Below are 22,708 nucleotides of genomic sequence, written 5' to 3' on the forward strand. Positions count from 1 at the left end.
AAAGGAATTGATATCCAAGGACACCCCTCCAGTGCTCTACTCTATAGGAGTGCTCAGTGGTCATTCCCAATTGGTCATCATTCCACCATGACAGTTTGGAGAACAATATTGAGGGATATGGGTCAGATTTTTACCCAAGATGAACCATGGAGGACTAATCTCTGATTTTTGTACATCATTTTAGACCAGCGTTTCTCAACTAGGGTTCCACAGAACTCCAGGGTTTCTCTGGAGGTTGCTGGGGGTTCTTAGAGCATCAAGCAATTTATGACTATCAGGTCATTTAAGGTGACACCAATGATCTTTTTGGCTATCTGTAAGGGTGACATTCTTCCCAATGGCCAGCAATGTAAAAATAATTATTTCAAATGACCACACTAATATACTGTGATCTGTGGATATGGTAAATATTGAAGGGGTTACTTGAAGACCTGAAAGTTATTTTAAGGGTCCCACCATAATAAAAAGACCAAGAAACACTTTAGACAGCAGTTACCATAACCCATTCTTCCTGTCCCAGCAACAAGTTAAAATTCTAATTTTAGACAATGGTCTAATTTTAGACAATGGACAAAGATCATAGAAAGGTAATGTCCCCATTGGGAACCCATACAGAAATAAACACTTGACAGGGTTCTCCATCGTTCCTTTCACAATGGGTAAATTTTAACGCCATTGGAAAGCCCTAATTTTGCCAATATCCAAATTTACCTTCTATAGTAAATCGACTTTTTGTAGTTCTCCATAGAACAATGACATTGAACAGAGATAAACCAAACCTCCCCAAAGTCCATACACAAACTTTACGTCAGTCTCATGTTCACTGAGTTTTAACCCATCAAGGCAGGGATGTGTTTAAACCTTTGGTTAAGCCCAGATTTTGATTTAGCTGGGGGAAGAAGCTGGCACGCTTGTGTACAAGAACACTAATGTGATTCAGACATGGGAGGTAATCAATTTCAGATGCCCAGGGAACAAAATGCTGCCATGAAAACTGTCCAGAACTTGCAGACTTAAGTTTCACAAATCATTCCAAAAACTGCTGCAACAACCGGACTGATTTGTACCATTCATATTTCTCAGATATGGAAGTTGAAACCTCATCTTTAACCCTGATTTTTAGCACTCTCCACTTGTAAATCAGCTATACACTTTATGGGAAGTTTTTGGCCATTTGTAAATCTCCTTTTTTTTCTCCTATTTGTTAGATGGTGCATTGGCACTACAGGGGAATATAAATGCTCAAAGGCCAATGGAAAAATGCAAATTCTCAAGTCAATCATGGCGACTATAAGTAAGAACTTTGGAGATGAGCTTTTCAAATGCAAAAAACTCAACTGAGTAGCTGTTCACCTAACCACCCAGCCAGGACTAACCTACGCCTTGTGGCTGCAATGTCCTGACTCTGCAGTAGATATATGAGTTCCACTGTAATGCAAGGATGCTGGAAAATGTGGTCTGGCATCTATTCGTCTTCTAATCTTGGTTGTCATATGGAAATATGGGATTAGCCTTTCAGCCATCTAAATTCAGAGATGAGAGGAAATGAGATGCAGTGTACAAGCACATTTGGCCCATTTAACCAATATTCTGTGCACCACTTTGTTTCTGCTTACTGTATTCACATATCAACCTGATTATTGCTGGGATATGCAGTGCTCAACCTAGAATTTTTTGGGCGGGTGGGAGGGAAGAAATTGTAGTTGGGTGCGAGCGCCTCTATTGTGACCCTACTCTTCAGTAACCACCCAAAAACAGCTAGGTGGTTTCTGAAAAGTAAAGGGGCTGGGGTGATCACTGGATATGCCTTCCATCCTTACATCCCTTGGGGCTACTGGAACTGAAGAACTGAATTACATCATCCCAGCATGGTCAATCTAGATGGCCAAAGATCAAAACCAAAAAGAGAAGAAGGACAAAGATGGTGGAGCCTGCAATGATACAGGGTAATATATTAAAAATAGGGATCAGGCAGGTAGGGTTTTTTTTATTGCAGAAGGCAAATCACCTGTGGTCTATTCTCCAAAACACCACTAATGGTCTCCAAGTCTGCACGTGGCCTACAGAGAGGGACCTTGGAAGTAATACATGTATAGAAAGTTTTTATTATTTTCCATATTTTTTGTGTTACCAACTAACTCACAAATTGGGAAAATTTTGCCAAAAAATATCATCATTTTACCAAAATTTGTGGACTCTAAAATGGTCTATTTTACTCGACCGCAATCATTGCTGACATGTGTTGATCCATGTGTTTGTGCAGACAGCGCTAAGTTAAAGCTCATTTGTACTGAGCCATTTAAAGCAAATGATCTCAAATTGTCCGAAAAAAAAAATACAAGACACGTATTTGTATATGAAAGTGGAGGAAATAATTGGAGGATTTGGGTTAGGGTGACCTTATCTGCCTCCAGTGTACTGCAGAGGTGCCTCCCCTGGGAACAAACCGAGTACTGTAAACACAAAATCCCACAGCCATATTAGCTGAAATTAGAACAAGATGCCGCTAATTCATCATGACTTCACAAAACAGAAATGTTTCGGGCCGCTTGTCAGCAATAAAACGTTTTCACAAGTTTTACATTCGCTCGGCTGTAAAGAACAGCTTGATGTGTGAGAGACCGTAGATCTATTCTGTCACACCCTGTCAGGGAAGTTGTCAGTTAAAAACGCAAATTTCCAATTAAACGGGAACGGCAAAGGTTCAATTTTGTTTTTTTTTGTGTTCATATCCAACAAGATGAATTGCAAACATGGCAGCTTGTTGGCTCTCATAATGGCCGGGGCTAACACATTACCACTATGCATATTCCATACATTAACTAAGGTCCATCTTGGTTTCTAGGCCTAGGACAGACTTTGAGATCATTGATGGTGTTTCTGGAGAATCTGGAGGCCACCTAGGAAGGGCTTCCTTAAATTTGTGGGCTCCACATTTTGGTTAGTACACGTTGAGCCTGATTCATTAAAGCTCTTCAAGACTGGAGAAGATAGACCATTATAAGGGAACCCGGATCACCCAGGTCCTCCTATGATAATCTATCTTCTCCAGTTTTGGAAAGCTTTTATAAATCAGGCCTATTGGCCCCAAGAATAGTTCTTGATGTGACATAAAACCCAATTGAACCCACGCCTTAGACCAGCCAATTACCTTCCAGGAGCATCAACGTAAAGGGTGTTTATTGTGACAATTATTTTTTCTATTCAGTTTATTTTTTTGCACTTTTTGTAGAAGCAGTGGTCCTGCTCCGGAGGTCCCATTGTTGGGCTTGGTTTTTACCCAACCCCCATCTTCTGCAAAGCTGTCACTAGGGTTCATATCTATTCCAATGCAAATTCATTTAAAGGCTGTATTTGACCAGAAAGGGCTCTGGACCAGAAAATGACTTGCTTTGCATATGGGACAAATGCAGATCAATATGGAACATTGGGCTTAAAGCTTTCCAAGACTAGAGAAGATAGACTATCATTAGAGAACCTGGGTAAGCAAACTGGATCTGGTCCAGAATTGAATTTAATTGCCATCTAATAACAAATAGAAATCCATGCTGGGTTTGCTGGATCACCCAGATGCTCCCACGATAGGCTATCTTCTCTAGTCTCACGGAGAGTTTTATTACATCAGGCCCTTTGTTTCCAAAATTATGAAGGTCAGCACAAAGCAGGTCTCAAACAGCTTTTGAACTACCATGTGTACTGCCAGAGTGAACAGGGGCCCTGGACTCTTTTTAGCCGACAGTGGCCCCCAAGTCAGATCTACACAGGCGCCCACTGTTGGCTAGGTTCTCCACTGTGTAAAACTCTAAATAAAGTTAGTAGGATGTTGCTGACCTGCATTTGATGTGCATTGCAACCTCAGAACAAGTGCAGGAAAGCACAGGTTATCCACAAGCCCCAATTCTATATGGAGAACCTAGGCTATGCAAAACAAACCAAACCACGAAAGGCAGGAAGGTTAGGTGCTAGATCTACTAGCAAGATTTAGACTGCTCTGTATTTTGGATCTAGTTGGAAGGTTTGTGTCAACTCCCTTGCCCAAACACTGTATGCTGAAGACAGGTGTAAGTATATAACCCAACTTACAGGTACAAGTATTATCATGAAGCAATATCACCCAAAAAGCTGACCTTTCATAAATAATGGAACAGCATGGGGAGACCACCTAATATCTGAGCCACGTTATCATAATTAAAAACAATATATATATATATATACAATATATCAACTTCAGTGAGTTTTTGAGTTGAATCAGCTGCAGCAGGGGGGGTGTCAAAGTCTGGCCCGTGGGCCAAATCTGGCCCATGACATCCTTTTTTCTGGCCCCCAAAGAAATCCTAAATATGAATTGCAGCTGACCCACCGCTACTACTATTCCCGGCATCATTTGCGTCTATAGACCAGAGGCCTCTCTGCCTATGCGTGGCCCCGCATTGGACTGTTTCATAGACGTAGGGAATTGTAGTAGCGGTTCCATTTCAGTGAAGAGGGAGTTCCAGCCACTCATAACATTGGACTGTTTTCTTGGCATGGGGAATTGTAGTAGCGGTGCTATTTCAATTTCAAGTTTGTCCTGTGACTTTGTCAAGTTTTTAATTTTGGCCCAGTGTGTATTTGAGTTTGACACCCCTGAGCTACAGCCTCCCAAAATAGGGCCAGAAATGGGCAATCCCAGAAAATATGTAGTAAAGTGCCTGTCGCTGCTGGTTGAATTTTATTTTAACCTAAATCTGAACGGCAAAACTACTTCTCAAATTTAAAAACCAACCAGGACAATATTATCCAACCACACACTATACCTGAATATGAATTATTGCTTTTCTGCAGGCCCCGATTATCCCAGCCAATTATCATTTGTGAACAATAAACACACAACACAACAATTCCAAATCCAAATGTCGAGCTGCAAACCGATGACTGCACTTTTATATATTTTTTTTTTTTCTATAGAAAAAAATGTTAAACCGCTGTATGCAAAAGGATCTAATCTCCAACAAGATGGAAAAATACAACATGTTGGTAATAGATCTCCCCCGCGTCTAATAAAATGCAGATTGTATTTTTCATCACGGTTCAATAATGCGTGTCTTTGTAAGGAGGACGGAATCGGCGAGTAAATCAAGGATGTTTTCTGGTGTACACTGTGAAAACTGCATTTTGAAATGTTGTGATTTGTATAAAATATGACTCCGAGCAGCCTTGTGATGTCAACGCCAAGTTTTATAGAGAAATATAATTCTCAATTTCGGGGAGGGGGGGTAGGAGAGCGAGAGACGGAAAGATAGAGAAGCCAAATACATGTGGATGAATGCATTTAAATGTGAAACCTTATATTGTACAAAGTGCTTTACCGCAGACACAAGTGGCAATACTTAACAAGACCGATCCCATTTTATAAACATGAACTGTTTTACGTACAGCAGGGATCCCGAAGAAAATATAGAGATTTACTGAAAGCCAATAAAAAAGTAAAAGAATAAAAGAGCTGTCTGTTTTCTTTAAAAAAATGTATGTTTAAAAGCTGAGCTGTTTAAAAAGGGCACAAAGTAGTTTGTTGGGTTAACCACCCCCAATATACATGCACTGGTGTTTTGGGTTGCCATTCATTCTTTAACCTCCCTGGCGGTCCAATTCCGTCCAAATTTCCATGCAAAAAGCGGTACATTTTTTTGCATGGAAATTTATTTTTCATTGTAGTCTATAATTCTTAGCATAACTCATCGATATTTAATAAATTTAACAAATTTAATAATAACCTTTAAATAACAAAACATCCCTTAAAAAAAAAAAATATTTATAAACATGTAATATAACTGTACAGTAGCATGTATAATATATATATAAAATATAATTATATATATATATTATATGAAGATTTCTTTGTATTTGACTCAATACAGCTATTCTGTATTAAATCCAATACAAAATTATTTGAACTTCCCGCTGATCTGCCCGCCGGCACCGACGTCACTGGGAAACCCCGCAGATCATCGCTGCATTCGCCGGCTGGAGATCGGAAGAAGAGGACGTGTTCCCAGGATCTGCGGGGACCAGCAGGACGACGGGGGACACCAATGGAGCAAGGTAAGTGGGTTTTTTCAGTTAAAAGCGACCCTGAGTGTGACTCGGGAATACCGCTAGGGGGGTTAATGGCACCCCAAATGCCCCTTACTAGCAAAACTCCTGCTCTTAGGAGACGCTTTTCAGGTTATTGATTCCATCCTGTGCGTCACTGTAGTATCACTCCCCATTTATTCTGTCCAGGGATGTCACTAAAAAATTGCCAAGGGGAAGAAACCAATAGGAGCATCCCCCGCTTCCCTTTAGCCGTACAGCTTGAGATGTACATTCTCAGCATCCCCAGCACTTGCACTGACTTTTCCTCTCCCTGACCCTGTGACTGTATGTTGTTTGAACCAACCTTTTGACTGTGACTCCAACTCTACTTTTGTCTTTCCCTTGAATACCTCGTCTGATGGACTGAATATGTGTCAATGACCTTTGGTTCGGTATTTTGGAATTGCTGGAATCCTTTGTACTACATTATCTCCGGGTTCCTGGTCCTCTGTCAGTCCTTCATCAGATGCTATCCCTTGTGCAAAGAAATCCTGGGTTCAACCATGTGCTGGGACAGTGCAACTAGCCTTTCAACGCTGAGCAGGGACTTACTATAAGTGACGAGTGCGGCGTTAGATTGGGAAACCAGCACTGGTGCTGAACCAGAGGTTTAAAATGCTTAATGTAAAATTACTAAAAATGCAATTGAAGGAACCAAGGACAGCATAGGGCCAGCCTGCATCTATTTTTTTTTTCTTTCACATCTAACAATGCTAAAAAGTAGCAGACTAGTAGTAGCAGAAATTTGGCACCTTGCCAAAAGCTGTATACCCCCTTTTAATATTTGTATTGCTATAGCAGAAAATTGCACTTTGGTACTCTTTGCCCCTTCTTAATTTTTTTTTAATTTCCATCCAACCCTACTAGCTGCTCTAAGCTCATCCTATCTGACGCAGGAGCACAGAAGCACAAAATGGCTGCTGTATGGCTGTGCTCCATATGGCTGAATTGACATCATCTCTCTGTAGACGACAGAGGAATATGTGCTGATGTGACCACCTATCACTGAATGCCAGCATGCTCGCACAAAATTGGAAACATGGTTTGGAACTTGGGGATGGTAAAATTGGTAAAAATCCAAAGTCGGAATTGGAACCAGAACTCAACTCTTGGGCATACTGATAGGTGGTGATGGTCAGAGGACCACAAGATTTTGTCTATATAATGTATGAAATAACCTACAAGGACTTCTACATAAGTACGGGAGGAACATATATGAGATATGAAGTTTTCTGTTAAGGTGAAATGCGTCGGGCACAAAAAAGACTGCCCTAAATTTTTATACAAATTGGATTCATTGTATCCTTCTTACAAACCTATGGTCAGTTTATATAACTGTTCATTGTATGTTATGTGTTATGTTTATCGTGAACTTTATACGATGTCCCCCACTACAAAACCAACTCTGTTTGGGTAATTACTGTACAACTTTATAGAAAAGGGGTTATTCATACATTCTCTGGGAAGGACATATTCCTCTGTCATTCATACTCTCCATTAGGGCTTAGACAGCTCTCTCGGTTCACTTCTAAAGTGACAATCCTACTAGCAGATTGAGATTACCTCTCTGCATGTTAAATTAGACACAGCATGAATTCCACAGGCTCATGTCCATATATATTCTGTTTTTCAATATGTTAACATACTGAGAGGTAGAGGCTATGCATATTACATTCCTAGACAGCTTCAAGGGTTGCGGTGTCTTGGCAACTTCAGCAAATGGTGCGTTGGACAAAAGGGGTTAATATTAGTTTAATTATACAGTTAAATCAATCAGTACGGGGCCCAGAGTCTGGAGGGCCCACCAGCAACGATAATCACTGAGCGCTACAGTGGACTATGAATAAATGATATGGGGTTGATGAATTTATGCCATAAATACACAATCATATACATTATTGAGATGTCAAAGGGATGAAGGTTTGGAAAAAGAATTTACTTTTCCTGCACTTTTTTTCCCCAATCTAGGCCCACGGGAAGAAATACACATGAAAGAGGAATCCCAGATAATAAATAAAAAGAATGTTGAAGGGTGATTTTTTTGTAGTTTTGCACACAGAAACTTTGCCAAATTTTATAGGCAAGAATTTTCCAATTTTTATTGGAAATTACTGTTTGCCCTTTGGGGAAATTTGCATTTTTGCTCTGGTGACTTGACGTGTTATGGGAACTTAGTAAAGTGCAGGTTAATGCAGATCCAGGCAGCAATAAATAAACTCAACAAGGTTCAACAGTGAAAAAACATGGTTGTAATACCAAAGCATATATTGGTCAGTCGAAAGGCTTTTGTGCAATCTTGGCATTCACAGATCAGACGAAACTGGCCAGATCCAACATGGTAGACATGAGCTAATGGTGGATGAATTGATCATTTTATGACTTGAAATCTAGACATTCAATACTTTTTTCTTTATACTTTCCCTAGCAATCCACCTTAATAATATCCATATCCTACAATTTACAAGAAACATCACCAATGGATATTAGATATGTAACATTTGTTTGCTGATTTAAATTTTTTTATATGAACGTGTGGCCAAGCTTTGATCATTTATATTCACTTATACATTTCTAACAATCAGTAAAATAATAACCCTAACTGCGCTTTGTAGCTGCAGGCACTGAGGAGCAATTATTCCCCAAAATTTACAGCAGCTTTACGAAGGGACAAATGTGTGGACCCCCTATACCAGGGATTGTCATTCAGTAAAGCCATCTTAGGTATTTGCCATCTGATGAGTAAGGGTAGTTTAGGATTCAGCGTTGTATCAAAAGAAACCTCACATGTTGTGAAACCTTGCATACAAATCCTACTGGAATTTCCATTTAACCGAGCCAGCTTTGCAATGACTGTGATGATAACATTGCCACCACATTCCTTGGACTTGCACTCTTCCCTGCTGTCATTTGGTCTTCTTCTTCTTTTCTTATTTTCCATACAACTGTCCATCCTGTGTGTAAGCTTTCTGGGCTTGTGATCGCCTATAGGCACGCCTGTTTAAATTCTAGACAAAAGGCAGACAATAAGCCCGCCAGTGATCTTATTCATGGAAAGATTTGTGCAGCAAGAGGTGGTGGGCCGTCAACCGTGCAGGACTGGCCGGAGGAATTAACGACTGCCTGATGTGTGAGCTAGACAGAAGGGAACATCAATATACCTTTTCAGAAGCAACTTTAAACAATGCTCAGACCTCTCTTTCTCACCAGGATGCCTCTTCGCTTGAATCGACAGATTGGGTGGGCTTGAAATACTTCCCTTTGCTGAGAAGGTTAAAACGCAAAGCCTAGCACTTATGAAAATTCTTTGGGTGGAAGAGCCAAGTTTGAATCAGGGAAGCAAATTGCACAATAGCATCTGCCAAGATGACTGGGCCTTGCCAGTTGGAAATGTCCACAAACGCCGGCTCCTTTTGATTAGAAAGTGAGAACCTGTCTCCGGGGTCTTCCAGAACAGAAGGAAGTGTCAATGAGTGAGGCATATGTACAAGATCCCAGAGGCCAAACACATCCCGGTTTTGTAGGCTTCGCTGCCAGCTTGCTTCATGGGACAGCTTCACATTTTAAAAACTGATGTATTTACGCTTTGCGAACTTTAAAATTGAAAACCAGCTCACACCATAGAGTTTTGCAACAAAATAACCGATGATATTGCTTTATATTGTATTTCTATGAAACAATGTAAAGCAGGGGTGTCAAACTCAAATACACAGAGGGCCAAAATTAAAAACTTAGACAAAGTTGCGGGACAACCTTGAAATTTATTGAGGAAAGTTTTCCTTCTCATTAGATATAAACCCTTTTCATATGGAAACAAAGAGGTTTTGCTTCACATTCAATCTGGAACAAGCTTATAATAAAGAAAGGCATTAGGCATTAAAAAAATAATTTTATTTAAGAAAAAATCTTATGCCTCTTCCTATATTTCTAGCCTTCTGAGTTACATTTCAGTAGTAACAATATTCTTCTATGAAAATCCAACCATTCAAGTCCATGCCTTGGTGTAGCAAGGAAAATTACAGCTGTGGAAATGCCAGACGGGGCCAATGGGGAGCTAAATCTTATGAGTTGCCCGCCGCTGAAACTCCCTCTGCATTGAAATAGCGCCGTTACTAAAATTCCCGGCATTATTTGTGTCTATAAAACAGTTCAATACGTGGCCACGCATAGGCAGAGAGCCCGCTGGTCTACGTGAGTGAGACGTGAGTAATGCCGGGATTTGTGGTAGTGGGGCTATTTCAATGCAGCGGCAGGCTAGCTGTAGTTCATATTTAGGATTCCTTTGGGGGCCAAAAAAAAGGACATTGGGGGCCAGATTTAGCCCCCGGGCCAGAGTTTGCCACCCCTGATGTAAAGGAATATGAAATATGTTACGCCCATTGGAACCTTTCAATGTATGTCTTGCTAAACCCCTTGTGTTGAGCCTAAAAAGCTATAGAAAGGACATAAGCAGACTATGAGAATTGATATATTGAAAAGATAACATCTTACTCAGTGAACTCTCTTATAAAAAAAAATGCTGCTTTGGTTGGGATGCCTGCCCAATCACACGCAGGAGCCATATAAAAGGGAGTTCAGATTGGATCAAAGACTAAAGCCGAAACTTGTGTTTGGATAGAGTGGAGGAGCGTTACAGTGTCTGCCATTTTTTTATTGCTGCCTGTGTCCCTCTTGGAAACACAATATAATATTAGTATCTTCGATATCCTTGTTTCTGGCCCGTTTGGTTTTTGGCATCCACGGTGATAACCACCACCCAGCAATGATACCACAGCCCTCCTCCTCTGTTCTTCTTTTCTCAATAAAAGCTTAAAATATGCATAATATCTCCTTCTGTGTCATTACAAATTCCTTAAAAGTACTATATGATGATCAGTATTGAGCTTTTGCCATCCAATGATTGTTATTCAGCACTTGCCTTAATAAAGGAAGCACCAAAACAGACTGCTGGCATTTATCCGGCACATGATCAGGAGAGGCTAGTCTAGACTTTCCCAAATTTTTTCACACAGATGAAGCCTTGAAATAATTTTCAGGTCTTTGTCGAACTCCTTCTATAATTACTATATCCACAACTCACAGTGTGGTGGTCATAGAGATGAATTCCTCTTACATTGCTGCCATTGGGAAATATGTCACCCTTACATATAAATCATTGGTGTCACTTAAGAGGCAAAAAAATCGCATTGCTCAAGGAACCCCCAGCAATCTCTGGAGGAACCCTAAGGTTTCACGGAGAACCAATGGGTTAGTCTAATGTCTTTAAAATCCTTTTTGTTTGTTCATGCCTTGCATTAATCTGCGCTCATACCAATCATTGTTGATTAAACTATTATCTCTTCCATTGATACCCAATACTCTGACCTCTAAAACCTGAACTTATATAACATTCCTTTTACCTGCACCTATTCTAAACTAATAATCTGATGACTGCTACTTTTTGCTGTTTGCTTTCACTATTTCCCTGTAAATGACACCCCTATAACACCTGTCCTGTCTCCAAGTCACCTGTGACACATTGGATCCCCAGAACCAAGGTCCCAATTGGATCCACCTGGTAGATCATACTGCCAAGCTTAGTTCTGCTGAAGCTTGGTGAGCTACTGGTTGCCCTGAGTTTGACTCTGCGCTGCAATGTTTACGTGGGAGGTTCCAGCAGCTTGAATAATTCAGCAACTTGCTGCTATTTTCCCAAAAATCTTTACTTTTCTAATGTCTCACTGTGACGCTACTTGGTACTTGGCAGCTTTTAAGCAATACAATGTCAAATTTGCCAAAACATGTTTACAAGTTCCAATATCAAAGTTATTTTAGGTAAGGTGAAGTTTTTTTTTTAATTCCAGAAGTTGTTTTTCTGTTTACCATGCATTATGTGTTACACAGGGAAAATAATAGGGACATTAAAGGTGCCTCAGAGATATGCTGAAGTTACATTGTGAATAAAAGGGGGTGGTGAGTAGCAGAAAATGGGGAGGGGGGCTTATAAATAAATTAAAATGCATAGAGCAGCATTTCTCAAGCAGGGTTCCTCCAGAGGTTTGCAATGAGCACTTTGTGCCTCTCAGGTCAGTTTAAGTGACACCAATATTTTTGGCTATCTGTAAGGGTGACATTTTACCCAATAACTAGTAATGTACGAGGCATTCTTCTTATTGACCCCCACACTAATATACTGTGATCTGTGGATATAGTATTTATAGAAGGGGTTCCCCAAGACCTGAAAGTTGATTCAAGGGTTTCCCCAATGTTTAAAAGGTTGAAAAACATTGGAGTAGAGTAATAAATTAGTATTATGATTTTTATTTTGCGCCAGTAAATTTTATAAAACATCACATAGTCCTGCAAAGAAGCTTACAATCTAATGCCTTTAATGCTGGACATTCACCGGTTGATGCATGACCAGGTAAATGATTGATACTGATTAATTGGTTACCACCATGCACCTATTGACTTGCCCATTGGTAGTATAATCAATTTTGCCCCTCCTCCCCTTCCCAGGAAAAAAATAGGAATTTGTTAACTTTCCCTTGAATATTGATCAAACAGCTGAGGATGTTCTATGTTCTAATAGATTTGTATCTGTCTCAATGCTTATATCGAATCTAAGATCATATATATTATAATTATCAAGGAATGTATGGATAGCATGCCATAAACTGAGGTCAATTGTGGAAGATTATAGTTTTTGGGATGGAAAAAGAAACCAAAGTGTGAATAGGAAACCCATACCTACATGGGGAGAACATTACAAACTGCGTTCAGATAATGTCCTGGCTGGATAAATATATTATTACAACTGTATTTATATAGCACCATCATATTACACAGCACTGTACAAAGTCTATAGTCATGTCACTAGCTGTCCTGCATAGGAGCTCACAATCTAGTGTCTCTACCATAGTCATATATCATTAATATAGTCTAAGGTCAATTTTTAGGGGGAAGTCAATTACCTTCACTGCATGTTTTTGGGAAACCGGAGTACATGGAGGAAACCCACGTAAACACAGGGAAAACCTACAAACTCCATACAGATAGTGCCCTGGCTGGGAATTGAACCTGGGACCTAGTACTTCAAAGGCTGGAATGCTAACCACTGAGCCACAGTGCTGCCCTTCATATTAAAATGAAGCACATTGATCAGCTATCATTAACCAGCTCAGAATCACAATGAGTATTTAATCAGCTTTGATGCTTTCTATTAGTGATTTTACATTGAGAAAAGAATTTTCATGAAAGGGAGACCGAAGAGCCAAGGATTCCTCCAGATGGTTCTAATGGGGGAAGTCATCGGTATGCAAAAATCAGATTATGGAAAACAACAATAAAGAAATGGTAAGAATGTGCAGAAGTTCTCCGATATCCTTGCATTTTATATGATTCACCTGGAGGAAATTGTTCTTCGTATACTGAGGTCACCGTATAAATGCAATAATCCAAATCCCTACACCAACATAGGAAATTTCTCTCTATTGTTCCCAACTTGAATGATATCGACTTGACCATTGCCATTAGTCCTTGCAGCCTGCGAGTTGGTACCCCCCCCAGACAAGGTTAAAGCAATTTGCAGTGGATATGGAGCACAAGGTCTGCCATCATGAAAAAAAAGCTTAGCAGATATGTCTGTGTACACTGCAGCTCCGCAATGTCAGCAAAGGATTCTGCAAATACCGGCCTGTCCCAGGACTTCAATCAATCAAATCAAAAAGAGATTTGCTGTCTGAAGGATTAAGTACATGTTACCAGAGGAGGGTGAATCACATATCTGGAGTGGTGTGAAAAGATAAACCACCTAGTCCAGAGTGATAATCCTGTCACCTCCCGTCCTCCGAGCCCTGCTAAAGGGCTTTTGGGCTCGAGTCACCTCGAAATACGCAGCCATTTTTCTTATTCGTAAAAGGAGATAGATTTAACGACAATAATATATATTTCTTTAAAGGAACATACAGTAGTGTTGTAATTTTTTGTATACACTCAAATATAAACCAAAACATGGTACTTTTTTTACCTGAAAATACAGGAAAATGAGTGATTGAGTATAAACCTTGGGCACAAAACATTACTGCTAACATTCAAATAGAAATGTCAGTAAAATGCCATAACAACTGATAATTAATTTATTAAAAAATAAAATCCATGATCTTTAAGATGGTTTTAATAGGATCAAGTGGACCAACATGCCTCAATTATAAACAGCATTGATCAGCAGGAGGCAAATCCACCCACGGATGATATTCCTAAATTCTTTAGATCATTTTTTTCTTTTTTTAAAGTCAAAATCAAATGCATTGGTTGTGTTTATTATTTTGAACTGTACCCCACTGAAATCAGGGAAATATATCTGTAGACTCTGATAGACAACAGGCGTGATTTATTAAAGCTCTCCAAGACTGGAGAATATAGACTATTATGGATGAACCTGGGTGATCTAGCAAAGCTGAAATGGATTTGGTCCAGGACTGAAAAAAATTGCCAACTAGGAGCAAATGATTTTAGGAAATCCATTGCAGGTTTGCTGGATCACACCTGTTCACCAATGGTAATCTATATTGCCCAGTCTTGGAGAGCTTTAATTGTTTAATTTATTTGTCAAGGAGATTGTGTAAATATAAAATATAGACAATATGTGGTGGCATCAGAAGTCTAAATGGCAGGCAAATATGTACCCCTAACTCTCTGATTTGGAGGGACTGTCCCTCTTCGTATCTCCCAACTGTCTCTGATTTGGAGGGACTGTCCCTCTTCGTACCCCCAACTGTCTCTGATTTGGAGGGACTGTCCCTCTTCATACCCCCAACTGTCTCTGATTTGGAGGGACTAGGGACTGTCGCTCTTCATACCCCCAACTGTCTCTGATTTGGGGGGACTGTCCCTCTTCAAACATCCCAACCCTGTCTGACCTAGAAGGATTGTTATGCTTTATTCCTCCCAGTTGTGTCTGTAATATATATACATATATATATATATATATATATATATATATATATATATTGTATATATATTCTATATAATAAAGCTAACATCATTTAAGAACTGGTAACTTTTAATTATTTATTCTTTATGTTATTTATTGAAAGTACACTTAGCTTTTATACATGGTTTATTTTATGGTAGGAAAACTGGGCAATTGTCCAAAACCCCCAGCTTCCTCAGTGCCCCAATTGCCAAAACTTCAGGGATGCAGGAAACTGGAATGCTGTACATTTGGGCCCCAAACTTCAAATTTGCTCAGGGCCCCATTTTGTCTAAAGCCATCCATGGCCACAGTTTAGTTATTGGCTGACAACTACACAATTACTCCCTTTACCCTTTCTCCATATTATACATGATTAAGATAAGAACTGGGTGGGATAAATTAACTTTTTTGTAGAAGTGTGCACAGGACACCAAACAACCTTGAAATGAAGCCACGGTCAACAAGCAACATTTGCACTCAGTGAACAATTACAACAAAACAGTAGCAATGGTGAATTCAACTGACCAACCAAAGTAAGATAAGATCAGGATTTACATTTTTTAGGGGGAATGGGGTTTTGGTAGATTTACAGCTTCCTCATGCCAGGGAACCGCTGCTTCTCCGGAGATGCTACATAAAGCTTGTCCAGGAAGCAGCCCCATAGATAATGAAGGAGGTGGCAGTGATTGGTACTGTGCCACCAACTATCTATTCATTAGGAATCAACAATCTGTGAAGCAAGTGGCCAAGCAGCTGGCAAGATGCCAACCTCAGGGAGCCGCATGGGATCGCTTGATCCTGAAGCAGGTCTGAACCGACCCTAGTGAAAAATAATGGATGAAGCACAAGGGTTGTTCAATGGCTCACTTAGGCTATGTGTACGCCAGATGATTGCTGCCCAAGGCAAACAGCTGTGCTCATATATACAACAATCCCCTGACATCATCCATAAGATTGGTGAATGACTCATTGGGAACAATTTCTATGTATCACTATATGGAGGGCACTGTGGGGTGCTACTAACACTTCCTCCCTCTCCATAGAAGAGAACGGTTCTGTGTGCACAGCAGGCATTTGTTCATTTGATCACGAAAGATTTTTTCCAGCGACAGTAATCCCACATCTGTAGGTAGCCTTATACCTACCATTCTTCCAACTATTCCGGCTTCAAATTAATTATTCAGATGCCACTTTTCTATTTTATTAACACAGGACACTCCGAACAATCAGCAATAGATTCCTTCCAACACATTCCTATGCAACTGCATTTCCATGTGCCCTAGATATCTACATACTAATCAGACACAATATTCCATTTATTTTCATGTGACAACAAATATCTCTCGCGATAATCTGACACTTTCCCCTTTAAGCAATGTTTCCATTCTCTTCCAGGCTGCTGAACTTGTAAAGAGGTTCCATGTGATAATAGGGAGCGTCATATTACATTCCCCTTCATACAGAACCCATCAGCCTAAATAACATGACAAGCAATCTGTGGCGCCTTCTCTTTGCATTAAATATATGTATGTTAGAGATTGTGCTGTAAGGAAATGGGGGAAGCGGGGAAGTCTCATCTATAGGTCAGGATTACTCTTCAATGGGGGTTAAATGAGTGGAGTGGTGGGGGTAGAATTGAAGTGCAGGAAAGCCATTTAGATGTGTGCTGTACTCTGAACTATAGAAATGATTAAAAAACAAAGTCATTTATGCGTGTCAGACTGTCTGGGGGTTATATATAGAGAAAAAGTGTTGGTGTGTTGTTTAGGTAAGTGCAACTGTCAGAATACATAACCCACCAAGATGTCAGAATATGTCAGTGTCAAGCTGATCCTTCCATAGCATTCAAGTGGCTCCCTTGGGGGCCAAACCTGTTAGTTACCTTTTTATCTCTCCTAATAGATCATTTTGGGATATAAATGTCTATTTACGTGCATGAATCTAGAAAGAGTGCCCTCAATTTGTGCCCCGTGCAAGAACAACTGGTAATGCCTTCAACACGTTAGAGGGTCAAGACCTCAATCCCTTTAAAACATTGTTTCTCAACTAGGGTTCAATGAAACACAAAAGGTTGCTGGAAGTTCCTTGAGCAATTTGTGATTTTCAGGTTCAGTTTAGAGTGATATGATATTTTTGGCTATCTGTAAGAGTTTGAGGGTTTGAGGACCATTCTCCTCACTGACCACCATGCTGTGGATATAGTTATTATAGCTGGGGTTCCCTGAAGACCTGAAAGTTATTTTATGGGTTCCTCCATGATAAAAACATTGGGAAAGGCTGCTTTCAAAGATAAGTACATTTATATGCAACATGATCTTATTACCATTTCCCTGACCCAACCTAACCTACCTTCATCCTACATCTCTTCTTTTCTCCTGTGCCAAATATGTAGATCAGCACTATAAATGTCTAAAGTCATGACCAAGTGTGATGATTTGGAGAAGGGGACAAATGGGGGACCATAGCCCTTTGAATATCAATAGGTAACAACTGTGGAGAGTGGGTTTGGTTGGGTCAGCGTGGACAGAATGTGTAGGGAGAAATGGTCTTTAGGGGAAGGGTATAAGTGGGTTTTGGTAATTGGTGGTTGGGTCTTTAATGGGAAAATGGAAAGGATCAGCACAAAAGTTATGTTCCTGGGTGGAGAATACGAGCCACCACGAGTGTCACCATTAATATGTAACTTCCCCTGCCTTGGGGGAGCACAGTACTTCTGCAAAGTTCCACCTGGCACCCAGTAACAACTCAAGGAGGTGAATGACTGTTAAAAAAGAATGAGCACAGAAAGGAAACAAAGTTTTTGGCATGTTGTACATGAAATTAAAAAAAATTGGAACAGGTTGCTAAAGCATAAAGAGGTTCTTCAGTAAAGTTTGCTTAACAATGATCCTATGGCATGGCCTTTCCATTATCGCTATAGAGTCCTACACGGGAGATAGAAGCAGCAAAAAGAAAGAATGGAACATCATGGAAATTATGTTTGGAGGATTGAAGAATCCCTGGCACAAGTTGGTAGTCTGGCTCCTTAGCAGAGATTTTCCTGGAGACAGTAAAAGAATCTAACTGGTTACGTGGTCCGTGGGTTCTATTTTTTGAATTGTGCATTTGTTGGTCCAATCACCCTGGTCTGGCTTCCCCATAAAAGCCACCACTGATAATTGTTGTCCTGAATAGATACCACTGTCCAAAAATACTTCAGAATCAGGCATTTCCAGGCATCTCAGATATCTGGTCGCCCACTGTTTTCTATTGCCCATCCCACCTGTTGATGGGGCCTGGAGATTGAACCCATGGACATTGGGGATAATGCTATTAGTTGCAAAAGTTTTCAATACAGGACCAGATCCATTGCAGGTTTGCTGGATCACCCAGGTTCACCTATGATAGTCTATCTTTTCCAGTCTCTCGTAGCTTTAATAAATCAGGTCCGATCTGTTACTCTGTCCATTCTGTTGATTCCTAATGGCACACCTGACCCGTATTAAAGCATTCATGCCGTAGTCTTTCCATTATATTGTACAGGAAGCAAGATGCTTAGCCATAGTTAGAGGTTGAGAGATACTTCTAATGGGACCTGTCTATTCTAATAAAAGCAATCATGGGACTGAAACCACCGTGATTATTCTAGTTTCTCAGGTACATTTGTCACATTTTCCTATATAATCTGTCTCTCTGAGTGCTCAGATTAGCCAATCAACCAAACTGAGAAATAGATAATTGTAATGGATTTGGTGGATCATATTATAAGCAATCCACTAGTCATGGTTGAACTGGATCATTCATCACTATGTAGATGTCTGGTCACCTAAACATTCTTCACATGGCACCTCCCCACCTATGGCCACCTCCTCCATTACCATGTGGAATGTTTCGGGATTCGGGATCCATTCAAGATATATTTATCTATAATTCCTCTTCCACATATTTTATAGAAATAATTCAACACTTTATTTCACGTGATGGTAAAAAAAGAACAAATGACTCTTAGTAGTACCCGAAGAATTTATGTTAACACACTTTCAGAAGCTTAATGGGTCAATCATTACCACCTTCCCTTGCCAAAATTGCTCCAATATGGAATATGCGGCTTCCATGCATAAATCCGATTTAATAAATTTGTCCTAGTTTTAACGCCCACCTCCCATTCACCCCCAATTGTGTAACAGATGTTTCTGAAAATGAGATGCAAATTATATGCAAATAAGGTCACATTATAACCGTGACCTACTCTACGAGAACACACATGGTTAAATCATTTTGCATCATGGGGTGATGGAAACACACTGTGAGCAAAGCCACATTTGCATTATAAAGTGAAAAATTTTTTTTCAAGGCTTTGTTTTTCTTTGCATAAAAACTTTTTTTTAGGAAAATAGAAATTAGGAAAAATGTGTAACTGAAAAAGCAGGTTATGATTTTGAACAAGGAGCCTTGAAAATGTGTTTTTTTTTAACTTTATAATGCAAAATCGGTAAATGTAGTCAGCTAGTGGTTTTGTTTTTACATTTGTTGTGATAAGAAAGAGGCTCAGGATTATTCTAAAAGAACTCGAGCTTTAAAGAAATTGTTTCCCCTCTCTAAGTCCTCTGCACTATATATATAACCAGTGACATCACAGACTCACCCTCCTCTCCACTGCTTGCCCCTGACCTCTGAACCTAATTGCACTTATATAAATCTTAAAGCCCAGGCTGACTCCTAGGGGGAGTGTCCATTACAGCCTGAACTAAGAGGAAGTGGGTTGAATTATGTTGGTCATGGTGACATCTAGTGGTGGGGAGGATCTTCTGTAGAGTACAATGTCCCATCAAACTATTGTAGATCTCATTTTTGAGTCATAAAGTTGAACTAAACCTCCTTTAATGTAGAAGGGACAGGTGATGTCCCTTCTGCAATGATTTAACCTTACCTGCCTGATCAAAATTTTAAAATACACCCACCTCATTCCATCATGGGCACCACCATCTTCTTTTTTCTTCTCTTCCTGATTTTGATCTTCAGCCATCTTGATTGGCCGGCCTGGGATCACAGAGCTCCTTTGCAGGTGCATGGTAGTTTATCCAATCCTGGCAGCTGTAGGGAATCCAGGATGTGCTGGATATTTATTCTTCCTACTCTGAGCTGTGCATGCAAATAGGGGTCTATTTATAAAGCAATAAACCTGACATCCACTGAAACATTCCCTGGTGGTGAATCAATTACTACCATTAAAACACATGGACATGGAAGATTCCTCACAAGGTAATGTTTCAGATTAGCTTTTTTATAAACAGACCCCATAGTGAAGGTATTCTGTACACCAGAAAAGAAATTCCGGCACAGTTGACTTGGATTTCTAAACAACAAAAATGGCTTTGTCTGCATCAATGTAAAAGCATGTTGGATTTTCTTTTACAGATTACCAGATATTTTTCTGTACTTGCAACTTTTTTTTGTAACCAAAACTCAGGAAAATGTGAATGTTTTGCACGTGTTTTGTTTTGTTTTGCCTAAATATACGCTATAAGTTAATGAGCAGCTACATTTTGTCTGGTAAACATGTGAAAAGAATACTAGAGCCCCACCTGCTGGCTAAAAGAGTATTTAAAAAAAACTATTTTTTTTGGCCTAAATAACCTATTTGTCTTTGTATAGTACATTGATTTATACGTATTTATATTTTGGGCAGGTAGCCAGGAAGGGAAGTAGTGATCTGAATTCAAAAATTGACTCGGAAGTCCGTAGCATGCCCATGGCAGCTCCTCATCTCTACAACGTGTAATAAAGAGATGTCTGAGACCCTCATAAGCCCCTTTGATTGGTGTATTTATTTAGCGGCTGAATTTAAAGTGAATCTACTTTGAGCGAACAGGAGCAAATCACTTAACCTGTGAGCTCTCGTTCCCACGTATTCCCACAACCTCCGCCTGTCTGCTCTCCATCACCGCTCTCCGCTCAAGAGGCAAAATGAAAAAAAGCTGACATTGCTCTCGGAATGACCCAAGACTCAGGAATGAGAACTCGAACGTCTAAGTGAAGGAATGAAGCTTCGACTTACTGAATGACATCTCTTTACATTGGCAGCTTCAGCTAGCATCGCCTTTAATCCACTCTCATAAGTATTCCTTCTTGCCGTTGTGCGCGCATCTGAAGTGGCTCAGAGGAACAATGGAGTTCAACAAGCTCCTGTACAAACCATTCCTCTGCATTTCAATGTACGGAGGAGGAAAAAAGGATAAAAAAGGAGGTGGTCTGAACGGTGTGTTTTTTAGAACTGGCATTGATGGCGCTGTCTTCATAGACCAAAGTGACAGCAGTCCATTCTGTAGTGTTGGAGAACTTCTATATTCCTTCTATAGCATGATGGTATCATTGAGGTCTTAAGTTTTATTTCCTCTTTTTTCTTTTAAACGTTTTCTTCACACTTTTCTGAATGCAAACACAGTAGTAGGCCAATTCTAGTGCACCTACAGTATACTGAAATAGTAGAATGAAGAAGATACACTAGTGCGCCAAAAATACTTGTTGGTGCCATACCCCTAAAATGGTAGATAATTACAAGTTTTTATAGTATATCAAGAAAAGTCGATATATAGTCTCTATAGCTTGTGTGAATGAACACTTCCCCTGAAGAAGCAGAATCTAGGAAACGTGTTGGGACAATTCTGTTTAAACACACCTGTTCACTATGTTATGTACTTCTGCAATAGTCTTTGATGTATAGTATTTTTTAGTCTTAAAGAAATTTAACTTATAAATGATAAATTCTTAAAAACATTTTTGACTTTCCTCTTTGAACCTCCTACAAACCCCAACAAACTCAAACAAAGTCCAACAAACGCAAACTTTTTGAATTCCATTAGGTTATGTCATGCTAATCATGTCATATCTGTCTATTTTTAAGGGTTAATAAAGCAAATGGAAAAAAAGAAACTATGGGGAGCCAGATGTTGTCATTGACGAACTTTGAAAGTTGATTGTGCCATGAAGACATAACAAGCCAAGCTACACCATGTCACCAACCATCAGAAGATGACTTTGAAGACTTTGATGCCAGCCTAAGCCATGGCTAAGGTGAGACAAAGAAAAGAAGTTCGGTATTTGGGATAGGACAGATTCACAAGGTATACGACCCACAGGCAGAAAACTCTTGGAATGGGATTGTTCTTTGTTAGTTGGAACCTTAAAAAATAAAGCTAAGTTCCTTACATTTTAATCGGCCTTTTATCTGGGCAAGCAGCCTGGTTGAACAGGACAGAGGGGTGCAGCAAATGTGCCCCTCTTCTTGTACCAGGCAAGGCTCCCTGAAACAAACATGGCCTCTTATCTATATGTGGTCCCTAATAAAGGGTGTAGGGCTTTGTTAGGGATTATGGTGGAGTCTGGAAGCCACCTGTGGTATTTTCACAGCCAACTTTGTCTTTAAGAGATGCAGTGCAATTAGGTAAATTAGTAATTGCTTCATTTTTGAGGTGCCAGATGTGTTGAAGAGGCCCTGTCCCTAAACAATGGGACCCCCCATGTTGAAGGAATGCATAAGGCCTGATCTGGTACAGGAAAGACCCTGACTCTTTTCTGGCCACCCATCCTGCTTGTCTGGATATGGGTCTCGTTAGAAGTTAAGAAGGAACTAAAGTTTGACAAATACATGATCAGGTAGGT

Source organism: Pyxicephalus adspersus, chromosome 1 (genome assembly GCF_032062135.1).
Source record: "Pyxicephalus adspersus chromosome 1, UCB_Pads_2.0, whole genome shotgun sequence".
NCBI lineage: Eukaryota > Metazoa > Chordata > Amphibia > Anura > Pyxicephalidae > Pyxicephalus > Pyxicephalus adspersus.